Raw genomic sequence first — 14,693 nt, forward strand, 5'->3', positions numbered from 1 at the left:
TGGAGATGAGTGTGGGTGTCCTGATCCTCACTCCCTAACCCTCCCCTCACTCACTCTCATACCCCCATAATCCCCTCGCTCCCATACCTCCACCTCCCCCACCTCCTACTTTATATTTACAGAGGACCCTTAAAGCAATGAAACATCCCAAGGCACTCCACAATAGCATTATAAAACAAAGCATGACACTGAGCCACAAAAGGGGATATTAGCTTGGTCAAAAAGGCAGGCTTGAGGAAGTATTTTATAGGAGGAGAGCAAGGTAGAGATTTGGAGAGGTGTAGGGAGAGTATTCCAGAGCTTGGAGTGTAGACTACTGAAGGCATGGCCACCAACGGTGGCGCAATTAAAGTCAGGGATACTTATAAGACCAAGAAACAATCTGGGATAGTCAAAAGGTCAAGAGATAAAGAAAAGCTGTTCCTATTAGCGGTGGCACAGGACTAGGAGGCACTGGTTTAGGTTTTGGGCAAGAGATACAGGAAGGATGTGAGGAAGAATTCTTTTGTGCAGCAAGTGGTAATGACCAGGAACTTTCTACCTACAAGTGTGGTGGAAGGAGAGACAATCAACAATTTCAAAAGGAAATTGGATAGATACTTGAGGGAAATAAATTTGCAGGGCTATAGGGATAGAGCAGGGGAGTGTGTAAGAGGTTTCAAGACCAGGCAATACATTTCAGATGAGGAGACACTTAATTCAGAGGTATCAGGACAAATTTATTAAGCAACAAATTTATACTTAACAAACAAAGATAGTTGATATCCTAGTTTAGATGGTTCTTGCTTCCCACCGTTCTCGGGGTATGAAAAGCTTGCGATGCCTCTTCTTTCTTCTTTCCCTGCATCTTCTTTTGAAATCCATGTGTCAAATATCATCAAATGAGTTCTTTTATCCTCTGTAGCCAAGTGTTTTGCTGTGTGCTAATGTTGCCATTGTGCTTTGATCTTGTTATTTCATTGGTTATGGACAAATATCCTGTGGTCATAACCTGAACAGGATATCCTCAAAATCTAAACAGTCCATTGTTAACTTTTTCCTGCACAACTATTTGCCAAACTTAATAACAATTACAGCCATTTAGTTATAGCTTTAAAGTCCATCAATCTATACATTTCAAAGCAAATTCTTAGGTCACAACTGGTAACATAATTTTGGCCATCTGTCCTTCTTGCCTTTTGCTATTCACACTACACCATCAGTTCCTGCTGCAGTGTGACTTCAATTTGACTACATATCCTAAGCACACATTTAGAATTAACCCTTCGTACAAAATACATATAAAAATAATTCATAGCACAAGGTATAAAAAGTACAAAAAGGTACATATTTCCTACAAATGGGACTGACTGGATTGCTCTGCAGGGAGCCAGCATTGACTCGATGGGCTGAATGGCCTCTTTCTGTGCCCTAATGACTCTGACTCTAGTTTCATGCTACTTGCTATTTTCACATTTAATACCTTACTATATTCTTCCTAATATTTCTCTGTTCGTACAGTTTCTTTTCAGCTATATCTTTAACAAATGTAAATTTTCTTCTAGCGCATATATATCCTGTGCTCCTCTTTACAGCTTAGTTTTTCAGACTGAGAACTATAATGGCTACTAGAGTTTAGTTTACCTGACCTCAGGGGCAGGATTTACAGGCCATGCTGGGTGCAGGTACAGAAGTGTAGTATAAAGGTACCTGGCATAGCAAGGGTTAATGTGGGACTGGGAAACAATACCACACTAAGTGTGATGTAAAGAGACACATGACCTGAGACTAGGGTCAGTTGTGGACTGGACAGAGACCTGTGTAGAAGCAAGCAGGGAGTCAGCGCATAGCTTGGGCTAAACCCTGTGTTTATGTACATAGTTATGTGTTATCAATAGACACTTAATGTTCAACTATATAGGACTCAGAACTTCGTGAGCCCGACTAAACATGCAATATGGTGGCAGCTAATGGAAAAACCCAGAACCTCAGAGAAGCTGGAGCAGAAGTTCAAATGCTGGAAAGCTAAAGCAGCAGCATTCTGACCTGACTCAAAGCACCTGAAGTGAAGACACAGTGGGAGATCGCCTAAAAGAAGCTCCAATGAAGAATTGGAAATGGAATAGCAGAAGAAGAAGTTCTACTGTGTAGCTGAGGACTCCACAAGATCTAGTGGAGGCCCATTGTTAATGCCCACAGAGTGCAAATTCAAAAGACCTAGCAGGGGTGAGCAAAAAATTCAGTTCTAAGCCAGGACTGGTTTAACCAGCTCCAGTGTCGTAAAAAGGTCAGAGCAGCCCGTTTCTGAAAGGACCACGGCTGGCCCGGGTTCAGAATCGGTGCCATACCACATGGCAGTTGAGCTCGTTGTAAGAAACAACTGGAAGGTTTAAAAACTTCAGCCAAAGCCTACATTGTAATCCATTGTGAATCCATTGTAAAACATCTGAAAATCCTCTGATACTGCAGGGAACGCCCAGAATAGCTTATTGAATAAATTGCTGCACAAAACTAAAGACAAAGAGCTTGGGACCGCTATCACCACAGGAGCCTGCCAATATGTGACAAGCGCGGGGACTCTTTGAAAAAAACAGTTACTGCAGCACCATCTTTAAAACACGCACAACATGTAGAGCTGTGCCCACCTGAATTTTAAAGCAACCGTGGACAAAAATCAACTTTACTAAACCAATTTGGACTAATCCAAGGACCAGACCAAACACAAAATTGGGGACTTTGGTGGAAAAGATTCTTAAGATACATGCTATCGTCGGGAATAGATAAAAGCACAGAAGCTGAACAAGTGAATGCACTACTTTACTGAGTAGGTCTGATAGCCAATGATATATGCGAGACAAGGAATAAATGAATCCTCAGATAAATCTGATGAAAATCTAAAATCATTTGATACATATTTTAATCTAAGAAGCAACAAAGTTTTAGAGAGAGCAAAATTCAACAAATGTGTCCAACAGCTTGGAGAACTGGTCGACTCTTTTATAAACGAATTGTACAAATTTACTGAAAGCTGTGACTATGGTGACCTTAAGTCAGAACTTATAAGGGGCAGAATTGTTGTCTGTCTGGTTGACAATGCTCTTTCAGAGAAACTACAGTCCAAGGAAGATCTGACTGTAGAAAAGGCCATCAAAATAGTCAGGCAGTCCAAAATCCGCCAACAGCACCAGTCCATTTTACATGGCAAAAGCAAGCCATGGTACAGAGCAACCGCAACTGTCCAGCTAGTAAAGCATCAAAGGGGAAGAGAGACACCAGGCCAGGGAAGGCAATACCCAAACTGACCACGAGAGTAGGCGACCATGTCAGCTCTTTGGAGCCAAATGACCTCACTGACGAAAGCAATGCCCAGCAATCTCAGTGTAGTGTTTCAACTGTAACCACCTGGGACACTTTGGAAAGTTATGCAAAACTAAGACACCCAGATGGCCAGAGGATCCCACGACAATCCATGAAATTGAGGTACCACACTATGAAGAGACCCAACCTGCTTCTTGGGTGAGTTCAAGGATCCAGCATTCTCTTTGGAATGCGGGCACCTCAGGAAACGGTCACCTCACCAGCTTCAAATTGGACACAGGAACCAGTGTTACAGTCCTCTTGGACGAGGAACCAGGGCTGAGACACGTCTGGCTATGAATGTCAGACACACCACTCTATGGGCCTGGAGGAACCTGGCTTCTGATCCTAGAACCACTAAGGTATGCTGACAAGCAGATATTCAAAGTCACATACATCATCTGAAACCAATCTTTTTCCCTTTTGTCGGAGATGCCTGTGTTGCCCTTAGCTCTCATAAAACAGCAGAAAATGTCAAGACAACCTATCACCAATTATACTGAACTGCAAGCAAAGCTGAAAGACAATGCTGGAGCAAAGAAGTCGTGACCATGAACTCGCCAGAGCACACCTCGGTGAGGTGTGGAGACACACGGAAGAGCACAGTGTCACGATAAAAGCCAAACCGCAGGGTGAGCTCACTGATGAGGAACATCCAGTGACAGAGAGAGAGACACCTTCAACTCCCACAAAGATCACAGCAGACCACACCATATAGAAAAAGAAAAAAACGGGTTCATAGCATGAATAAACGGAGTGAACACACTCTCCGGAAAGAAGCAGACAAACCGGTGGTCCCCGAGCAGATGAGGAGTTGACAGAGAAGTTCAACTCCAAGGAGCGGAAAAAGTATATCAGAAGGAGTCCAGAAAATGCCAGAAACTCAGACTGTGGCTCAAACTCTGAATCAACAAAGGTTGCTCACATCAACAGAGCCTACCGCTCCTCCGAATGCAACCAGTATGAGATCTGGAAGAATTGTCAAGCCTGCAGACCATCTGAATTTATAAAGTCAGAGACCTGACGGCAGGAGAAAGGCTAGCACGATTGTAATGTAAATACATTGGGCAAAGACTTGGGAGGTGTGTTTTAAGGGTTAAGCATAGCAAGGGTGAATGTGGGACTGGGAAATGGTATCCTCCACAGTGTGATGTAAAGAGACATATGACTTAAGACTAGAGTCAATTGTGGACTCGACAGAGATCTGTGTAGGAGCAAGCATGGAGTTAGTTGGGCTACACCCTCTATAAATGTACGTACTTATGTGTTATCAATAAACACTTAATGTTCAACCATATAAGACCCAGAACCTCTTTGTGAGACCTACTGAACAGACATACAACAAGAAGAGGATGGGGCCTCTAAATACTGGTCAGCATGCTGGTTTCCTGATCTTGTTCTCAGCAGCAGACAATTTTGCTGAGGCAAGAATGTTTTAGTTGGGCTTCACTTTCTTGCACAGGAAGGGGTTTGCTTAACTTTCTGGAGCTGGGCACCCAGCGGGAGGCCGATTAGCTGATGATCCAGCAGCCTTGAGGTTCTCCCTGCCTGTCTTGGTGCAGGAGCAGCCACATGTCACCTTGTAATGGGGCTCCCCACCCAGCTGTGGTAGTCTGGCTGCAGGAGCCATTTTATAATTAAACTTTTACAAAAGTTGGTGAGAGGGCACCCCCATGCTGAAGTGTCCTCTCAGTAACTTGCTATCAATTGCAGGCTGCTGCTCCTCTTAAACTAGAAGGCCTCTGTCCCTCCAGCTTCAAGAGCTCACCCACAATTGGACAGGAAACCTGTCTGGATGTCAATTAAGGGGGCACCTCTGTCAAAATCGCAATGAGTAATTGATTCCCCTAAGGGTGAGTTTGGGATCGGGAAATTGCCCTGACTTCTTTTTCCCTCCTCAGTTGGGAAAATCCAGGCCCATGTTTCTCCATTTGTTGGCGTACTTACACACTACTTTGCAATAACAAAAAGGTTTTTCTGCAATGATATTGTGCTATTTTTTGTGCTAGCTATTATAATCTTTTTGAAATTGGGACAGAGGATCCATTGAGTATATCACTATTTGCAGTAGATTCCCCACACAAAAAAGTTAGAAAACCTCTGATTTGCAGTCATAATCATACCTTATTTTTCTCCTCTTTAAGTCATGCAGTTTCTTCCAAACATCCTGTCAAGTCTTTCAAGAGGCATAGGAGCATATGTAGACCATTCAGTTGGTTCCTCAATGCTGAAGTTCCATTCTATTAGATATAATACTGTAAATGAATAACACATGTTGCATAGTACAGTATTACCGAATATTTACCAAATGGTTCCAGTTCTGCAATGTCAGATCTACTGAAATATTTCTGATGAATTGTTGTAGTGGTTTTTGACATATGCATGGCTTTTAGCCCTTTGGAACAAGAAATACTTTTCAAACTTTTATGACTTGGAAAGCAGCCATTTATTTATGCCAGTTTGTTTTTTTCACCACAACTGCTTTCTGACATTTGTGAACCACAAGGGTAATAGATGTGGGTCTTTCGAGCATGACTTGGACTACACTGGCAGCACCCTGCAGGGTGATAGATATGGTTCTCTTAGGCATGACTTGGACTACTGAGGCAGCAACCTGATGAGCACAAGCATGTACATATTTCAGGTTGGAAGTGTGCTGCCTGCCGCATTGGATAAGGGAAAACAACAAGGCATCCTTTACCTACCCCAGATGTAGGCCGTTGGCCCTTTGCATATACAAATAAGGGCCTGACACCTGCTTGAGATCCCCTTCATAAGATTGGTTTGCTCTGAGGAAGCCAGCATCATCACTGGCTGTATTTGGAGAAACCAACCGCACCAATCGTCTGCAACGTGGAAGGTAAGTAATTTACCTGAATGTGGAGTTGGGAGGGCCAGGAGTGCTCCTCCAAACTGCGAATTGAAGGAACTGACCATTGCTGCCACTGAAATTTCCAGATTCCCGAACTGATCACCTGACCACTGGCATTCCTGGCCCTGCTCCTGACCCATGCTCCAAATCCGAATTCTGTTACCCCTGCCCCTGAAGCCATCTGGCAACTGTATCAACAAAAGTAGGCTTAGGAGATGGCCTCCTTATGAATGCTTGGCTGAGTTCCAAGAATGGTTAATGCACTTCAATCTCAGCAAGCAATATTAATACAACGGCAGAGGGGAGGGAAAGCATTGTTTGACACCTTTATTACCTTATAATAGCCTGCTGTTTCTTTGAAGAGTTCTTTTCACTGCCTGTGTGTTTATTTACACAAGATTAAGAGGTCTGAAGTGGATAAAATTTTCCAACCTTGATAATATGAATGACTGTAATTGACAAATTTGAGGGCCAATGTATTTCAATGGGAACATTGAATGGTTGTTTATTATTTTTTGGTGACTTAAGACTATGGTTCTTCCATGGTTCACGACTTGTCTGAGAGGCCATGAACCACAGCTACTTACAAAAGGGGCCTGACTCCACTAAAATTGTGGAAGGGTTTGAACTGCCCCAACATACAATGGAGCCAGCAAGGTCAGGGAAGTGCTGCTTGTGGGCTCTCTACCTGTACCCTTAACCAGCGCCAGTGAAAATTGCCAGAAATGGAAATGGGATGGAAATCCAAGAATTGGGTTCCATCCACCATTTTAAAGGGCACCCAATTTGGCCTGATATGGCAAAAGTCCAGGCGTTATCTCTGTTTCTCTCTCCACAAATGCTGCTTAAATGCAGTCTTCCTGGCATTTTATGTTTTTACTTAACTCTTTCTTGGTGCCTTCAGTATCCTTTTTTGTCCCCTATGTTTCAATAACTATTCCCCTTTTACAGAATTTATGTTTTCAATTTTTTGTTCCACATTTTTCACAACTGTTGGAATGATACAAAGGATGATTTCCCACCTTATGCCATTAGTGTTGATTTCAGCAATGTTAAGATGTGTAATTTTAGTGGTGAAATGACTGAGACTGAAATTAGCATTTTGACTACACTTGTAGCAATATGCACCTTCTCTAGACTTGCAGAAGTTACTGGACACTGAAAGCTTATTTGAGAGAAAAAGGTATCTGTGAAGGAATGGCTAGGCATCTTGTATTGAAGGTAGGTCATTGTTAGATATGTGTATTGTCATAGTCATCTAGTTTCATGGTTTATATTAATATTTCAGAGGTAACTTTTAGTTTTGGGAGATGAAAGTTGTACAGGTAAGGTAGTTAAAATTTCCAGACAACTTCAAGTAATGGTAGTTCAAAGGTTACCTGTGTTTAGTTAATAAGGGCAGGGTTGGAAGTGAGAAAACCTAAGCAAAGGGTTTCTTGATTGAACCAACAAGTCCAGAAAAAGGACCGTTGAGTCCATTAAAGATATAAATTAATCATGTGGGTCACAGAATCGAAAGCTTGTTTTGAAGATAAAAGATAATTAGTTTAAATTTCAGTTTGGAACATCCAAATATGCCACATTGCCATGGAGATAGGTTGCAGGGAATTGCCCTTTTCAGTGGGGCTCACAAAAACAAACAGTTCAGCTTGGGAACAGTCTAAGGGTGGAATCATCCCACATTTCTACAAAGTGCAATAGGTGGCAGAAGAAAGAACGTTTTACCTGCTGGCCGCAAAGGCAGCTTTTCACTCCGTATCATCCCAAATCCACCTCATTAGTCATGCATTCCCGGGAAACATGCCGTTTTGCTGGAGGGTAGCCTCTGATTTACCCGCCATGCTGTCACCTTGCCGCTTCCTCATGCCGGGCGCCATATTTAAAGTGCAGCCGTGCTCACACTCCTCAGTACTTCTAGCCCAGGATCGCTGCAGAAAAGACATAGCCCCAAAAAGCAAGAAAACTGCAGCTCCCTGATTCAGTGATACCTACCAGAAACACATTTTGGACACCTTGGAGACCCACCGTGATGTCCTCTACCCAACCCCCAGGCGAAGGCCAGCAGGCAAGCTGACAAATCCAGCATGGGAGGTGGTGGCAGTGGTGGTTAGCACCAATGCCCTGCGAAAGAGAGTCACCTAGAGCCGAAAGATGATGAATGATATCAGCTGTTCCTCCAGGTAATTCACTGTTCTTATCACTCTCAACTTTCACACTCACAAACCCATCACACATCCACAGGGATCTCACACCTTAAGGCACAACACCACTAACTCTCTGACACACCCTCACATTTCCATCAGGCTCATATCCTCTTGAGCTCGCGTCCTCAAGCCATCCATGGCTCCACTCACCACACAAACATTCCACACAGTGCCATGTGTCTAGCTCACACTCTCTCCATCTGTTTTCATGCAGGAGAAGTTGGCTCACAACAGCAGGGGTAGGTCCCAGACTAGGGGTGGAGTGGCCCGCATTAAGCCCCTCACTCACTTTGAAAAACGTGCCATCGCACTGACTGGTGAAGATGTGGACCATGCCTGTGGCATGATGCGTGCCATGATGGTGAGGTCGGTGTTGAACACCCACGTGAGAAATCTGCACCACATCATTCCTCTCTCAATGTAAATGTGAGTGCTCTCTCTCCTGCTTTTGACTCTGCTGCCATGCACTAATTATCTGTACCTTAGTTCACAGGGAGCTCTGCCAAGCGACAAACACCCTCAGCCAGCCAGTCCCTCAGCTCCATCCAGGTCCTCACTTCCAGACATGAGGACACCTCCTCCATGGAAGAGCTGAAAATAAGCTGCCTGGAAGGCTCATCACAGCACTTAGCCACGCCCTCCATCAACACAGAGTCACACGCCTCAGTGGGACCTAGATCTAGAGCTGGGGCTCAGATTCTGGTGGTCACCGCATGGACACATGTCCTCAGCAGGAGGAGGCAGGTTCAGCCGAGCTCCTCGACATTTGGAGGACTGCTGGGAAAGAGGCATCTGTGAGGTCTGAGTCAGATGACAAGCTTCTGGATTCGACCTTCCAACTCATCGTGGAGGAGTGTGCCCACCTGCTGTCTGATGAAATTGTGCGCGCAGGTAGGTATCCATGGGAAGGCTGGCAGATGCCATGGAGACCCTGGTCCAGCAGGACGCGGAGATGCAAGCAGACCTGCACTCCAACGCCATAGCCATAGGTGAGTTCCTGCAATGGCAGCGCAAGAGGGAAACGGGGCACCTTGATGTCCCTCAAGGTGCTCCTTCCCCTCAAAGAGTCAGGCCAGGGTCCTCGGGCACCCGAAGGGAGGAGGAGCTGCAGCTGGGGACCGCTGAGTCATCCACTCAGGAATCTGAGGCTGTCCTCTCCCTCTGAGTCCCCTTTGCCTGTGACCCACTCAACCTCGTCCTCTGTCACCGCAGATGGAGCAGGTCATCCACAGGAGGACAGCCAAAGCAAGCTGGGGGCCCCAAGGTCGCGGTTCTCGAGAGGGCCTTCGCCCAAGTCATCAGAGGCAACAGGGCCAACCATTATACAGTCTCCACCCCTGCTGCGGATGTCAGGGCAGCACCTAGAAGTGTTAGGCCTAGAAAAGTTAAGAAGTTCTGATCACAGTTGGTTGCACGGGTGAAAATATTATGTCACTTTATAATCTGAAAATACATTCTCTTTCACCGAATAATCTGTAATCGTGTCTCTCAGCTTCACTGAGGAGCTTCGCGAGTCCTCCCACTGCATCCTCCCCCGACTAGCAACAGTTGGCCCACAAGTGATTCTGGAGGGAGAAGTGTGTGTGGCAAGGCCTTTCGGAGCCTCATGCAAGCACTCTCCCACACACACGGATCCTTCCTCCATCACACTCATTTCAATGTGCTGAGCATTTTCAATGCTACCTGCTGGTCTTCTCTTCCAGTTGTCCATCTGAGCTGACCTGCACCTCCGCCCACCCACTGAGCACACTCCCATGTGGCACCTGTTCCCGCCCAACACGAGTCTCCTTTCACTTTTGGTTTTAAAAGCATGGTGCGTGCAACATTTGTCTTTAGCTCCCTTGTCCTTTTCTCTCCCTGTCACCCATATCTTTACCCCCTTCACTGCTGACCACCTGGCATACCTTCCACCTCCCCACCATCACCTAACAACCAGAACCCTTTTTTTTCAGGGATGTCCAGGTGAAAGTACACGTTCCCTAACTTCCCGAAAATCCCACCCCCATCCACATTAACTTCCCTGGCCTCCTCCTTCCCATCCCTAAGGTCCACATCTGCCTCCGGGTTCCCACCAACCACCCTTGCCATTCCTTCTACTGATACCGTCGCATCCTCGCCCTCGCTCCCTACTGGCTCAATCTGCCTCTTTCATTCTCACGATTCCCTCCTACCACACCAACCCTCATTTCGCTCCTCAGGAGGCAGTTTCGACTCCGCAGACCCATCTATTGCACGTTCACTACTTCCCCTCCCATTACTCCTTCCCCCGTGCCCCCACCACCCCACCCCCCAAAACTCCTTCCTCCCCCCTCCGGATTCCTTTCCCCACCCTTACTCCTTCCTCCACCCCCTTTACTCCTTCCTCCAACACTCTTACTCCTTCCTCCACCTTTCTTACTCCTTCCTCCACCCTTCTTACTCCTTCCTCTACCCTTCCTACTCTTTCCTCTACCCTTTCTACTCCTTCCTGCCCCAGACTGCTTCCCTTACACCTTCCTGCCCCCTTACAACTACCTCCCCAGTTGCCGTGTTCTCCCTGTTACACCCTCCTCCCCCACGTATTCCTCCCCCTTCACAACATCACCCCCTGACACTCGTTCCTCTCCCAGTCAGACCTAGACCTTCTTCTCCCACCAGCACTGGTACACCTTCCTCTCCGAGTCAAACCTAAACCTTCCTCTCCACCCCCTTGACGATCATCCATTGCAGATCATGGCTAAGACACTGAAATCGTGAAGCAGATCCTCAATGCTGACCTTCCACCTTCCGTGAGCTGCTTTGTTGTAGACCATGTCCACGAGAATCCACCCAGCATGTGATGCACATTCCTCCAGGATCCCGTTACTGTCGGGCTCCAGCATCTTTTTCTCCTTGGATGCCCGTGATGTAAGCAAGGCAGTGATGGTAAGCCCTGACTTCTGCATGTCACACTTGTCAAGATGCATTCTGCACCGGTGTGTTTTCCCACTGACATTGGCAGTACGTTTGACATTGGGGGATGATTCCAGTGAGCTGGGCTTGTAATGATATGCAGATATATTACGATAAAGTTCCCGATGTATAGCAGCGGGAAACACGGCTCATCATTGATGGGCGGAATGGATGATGTCGTGAAACTGATTTTTGGCCTTCCAACTATATGTCTGTTCATGCCCGCCATGATGCCCGACGTCAGCAGGCATAGAAAATTCTGCCCTGAGATTCGAGGGAGCAAAAGAGGTAAGTGTTAGCCAGGCCTACACCTTAAGTAGAGAAAATACTAACTTTATTGCTCACCACGTGGAATGCAGGTGGGAGCTCACGCTCAGTTTGGAGATAGATTCTGTGAGGGAAAAAGAGGCTACATGATTTACCTAGCTTGGAGCTAGAAGAAGACATCTACGGTAACCTTCACAGTGAAAAGCAGTTCGTCTTGGAGAAGGCAGTGGAAAAGAATTTGCCAAGAGCTGTGGATCAGGAGAATAGAGCTATTAGAAACCGGGGATGTTTCTAATTTTCTGTTTAAGTCACTGCATAGGAATTGCAAGTGAAGTTCAGGCTTGAGCTGAAAATTCCCAGACTTTACAAGGCAGCTGTGAAAAAGTTTGGAGTTAGTCCCAAGTAAGCGATGGAACCTTTAAGAGCCTGATAAGTAGCCAAAGACTTTCTGGGGGATGTCAAAGTGGAAAGGAATATGTTCACTTGAGGATTTCAGTTTTAAAGTATAGGTGATTGTGTTCCTTGTGCTTTTTGATTGCAAAGTATAATTGATAACCTAACATAGCTTTTAGTTAGTACTGTTTGCTTTGTTTGACTCTTTTAAATAGTAAAATTGTTTTGTTTAAAATGTGAAATCTTGTTTATGGCCTTCTCAATTAATAGCTTGGAATTCAGATTTCTTTTTAAAAGTTAAGTCTTTATGGAGATTGTAACAATATAATTAAACTGGATAAAAGTCATATTTTTATTTTTTAACAGTTGCAGATTTTGTGCTAGTCATTAGTTCTGGGGAATAAAATACTTGCACTTGGGAAATCCATTGTTAGGATCTAGCAGTCTGAGTTCAAGTACAGCACAGTTAGGAGCATAGCATGGTTGGATGTGCAGTAATGCTCCCTCTACTTTGTATTACAACATATCTCATCTCTAACATGGGATGGCCGCCCTCTGTATAGCAGTACAATTGCTTGCCATTTATTATTCCAGACAAACTGTAGCTTCTCTTGGTGAGACAGGATCAAGAGAAAGGGCACTTATGTACAATGCATCCATGCTGACAACTGGATTGAGACAGGTCTGACTCAGCTCACATCTGCACCTAACAAGAAACCAGACTTTTATCTTATCACTCTGCAGCAATTGAGATGAATGGTAAAGTTATTTTATTTTTAATAAAAGTACACTGTGAAGTACATTGTGAAGTCACTGAACATATGGCACTTATGGAACAATATATATCAGGCTGTTTTTATAGTTTTGCACATGTTGAAGTTACCATGCTGTTTAGTGGTTGAATCAGATGAAGTTAAAGGTCCAGCACAAGTGGATTGATGATGTTGTGGGGTTGTGTTATTGCCCTTTATGAGATTATGGAATTCTTCTTACCCTGTTGACCTAATATTCATTTTTTAAAGTGTGAGGTGGTTACATTGTGTGTACAGCCAGGAAGGGACATCTGATTATTTTATAGTTTCTGAGCTTCAAGTGGAATCATCTAAGTCCTATTATGCAGTGTGTTGCTGTTGTATAAATGCTTAACACGTTCATCTGAGTTTTCCCTCATTGCTATTTTAGCAGAATTGCTAGTCTGGTTAAAAAAATGGATAATTGCCTCTGCTAGAATAGCAGGAAGAGGAATTTCAGATGAAAGTCTTAAGCATTTATATGTTCATATCATGGTTATATTTTCGGGTAAAAGCAAAATACTGCGGATGCTGGAAATCTGAAACAAAAACAGAAAATGCTGGAAAAACTCAGCAGGTCTGGCAGCATCTGTGGAGAGAGAAACCGAGTTAATGTTTCGAGTCCGTATGACGCTTATGACTGCTGAATTTCAGAACAGTATGACTGCTCTGTAGAAGGGTCATATAGGCTCGAAACGTTAACTCTGTTTCTCTCTCCACAGATGCTGCTGAACCTGCTGAGATTTTCCAGCATTTTCTGTTTTTGTTATATTTTCAGGTGTGCTTTAAATACTTTCCTGGGCTCAGTGGTGCTCGTCACTCTTATAAATGGCCCACATATCTTGCATTCAGGAATGCACGAATATTGTCCAATAGCTAATCATATGAAAGCATAACTTGGAGGCATAAGAATATTTCCTCCTTGTGATCTAAACTGGATGTTGTTACTTTCAAACAGTTCTCTATATTACAATGATGACTATACTTCAAAAATGAATGATGTGAAGTAATTTCAGGCATCCCAAGATCGCCAAAGGTGCTGTACAAACACAAGTTCTTTCTTCCTTGCCTTCAAATGTGCTTCTCCAATCTTTTAGTTGGCAAACTGAAAACACCAGTGAGATGAGACCAGATACAATTCATTCAACTGCTTTATTTGTACAGACAGTAAATAAATGTACATAGTGTCAGCTATAATTTACTTCACTGAACTTCAAATACTTCCTTGGAAAGGAGGAAACATTAGGGCAGTTTGCCTTTGGTTAGCCAGTTGAGTATTACTTGTTTTTGTCAGTCCAGCATTTAAGCAGACCAATTTACACAGGCTTGGTCAGAACCTTGCAATAAAATGTTTAGGCCTTGTCTTTCTCACAGCAGATGAATCCAACCAACCAACTGTGGACATGGATTTTTCTCTCCTTCTTGCTACTTCTGACCATAGGATGTGGATGGACTATCTCTGTATGTTCTGTTCACCGAGTTGCCAATAGACCTGTCAATTAGACCTGCTATATCCCCTCCACATCAGTGGATTATCGGCAGACATCGAAATTGGACTTAAATGAATCAGTCATCCCAATGATAACAGATGTTCACAGAAAGTCTGGGACAAGATATCAAATTAACTACTGGCCCCAGTCCTTCTGAAAACACATGTTCAATATCTGGCTCACTACCATCTAAATTTCTCATTGTCTTACTAGCTGCAGCCTATAGCCAGAAGGAAAATTCTAGACTTATGTGAATCCACTTTAATTTAAAACATACCACTCAAATGTAGCTCATTTCCAAATCCTTCCTGTCAAAAATTATAAAAACAACTTCAAATTTGACAATCCCACAGCAAAATGATATGTCCATAATATTAAGTCTGAGATTCTTTGTTTCTAGCCAACTGCT

The 14,693-nt window shown here is 44.2% G+C and overlaps 1 long non-coding RNA gene across 1 annotated transcript in view; it reads right to left on the bottom strand.

Annotated features, from left to right (window-relative positions):
- Positions 1 to 698: 698 nt before the first annotated feature.
- The window catches only part of LOC144668708 (uncharacterized), a 78,429-nt gene continuing 64,434 nt past the window's right edge, over positions 699 to 14,693 (bottom strand). Inside the window, exons 2-3 of the long non-coding RNA XR_013573540.1 lie at positions 5,460 to 5,576; positions 699 to 991 (exon numbers count right to left, since the gene is read on the bottom strand). This is a non-coding gene — a long non-coding RNA (uncharacterized LOC144668708). The remainder of the gene's footprint in view (positions 992 to 5,459; positions 5,577 to 14,693) is intronic.

The sequence above is a fragment of the Cetorhinus maximus genome, chromosome 27, assembly GCF_964194155.1.
Source record: "Cetorhinus maximus chromosome 27, sCetMax3.hap1.1, whole genome shotgun sequence".
In the NCBI taxonomy this organism is placed as follows: domain Eukaryota; kingdom Metazoa; phylum Chordata; class Chondrichthyes; order Lamniformes; family Cetorhinidae; genus Cetorhinus; species Cetorhinus maximus.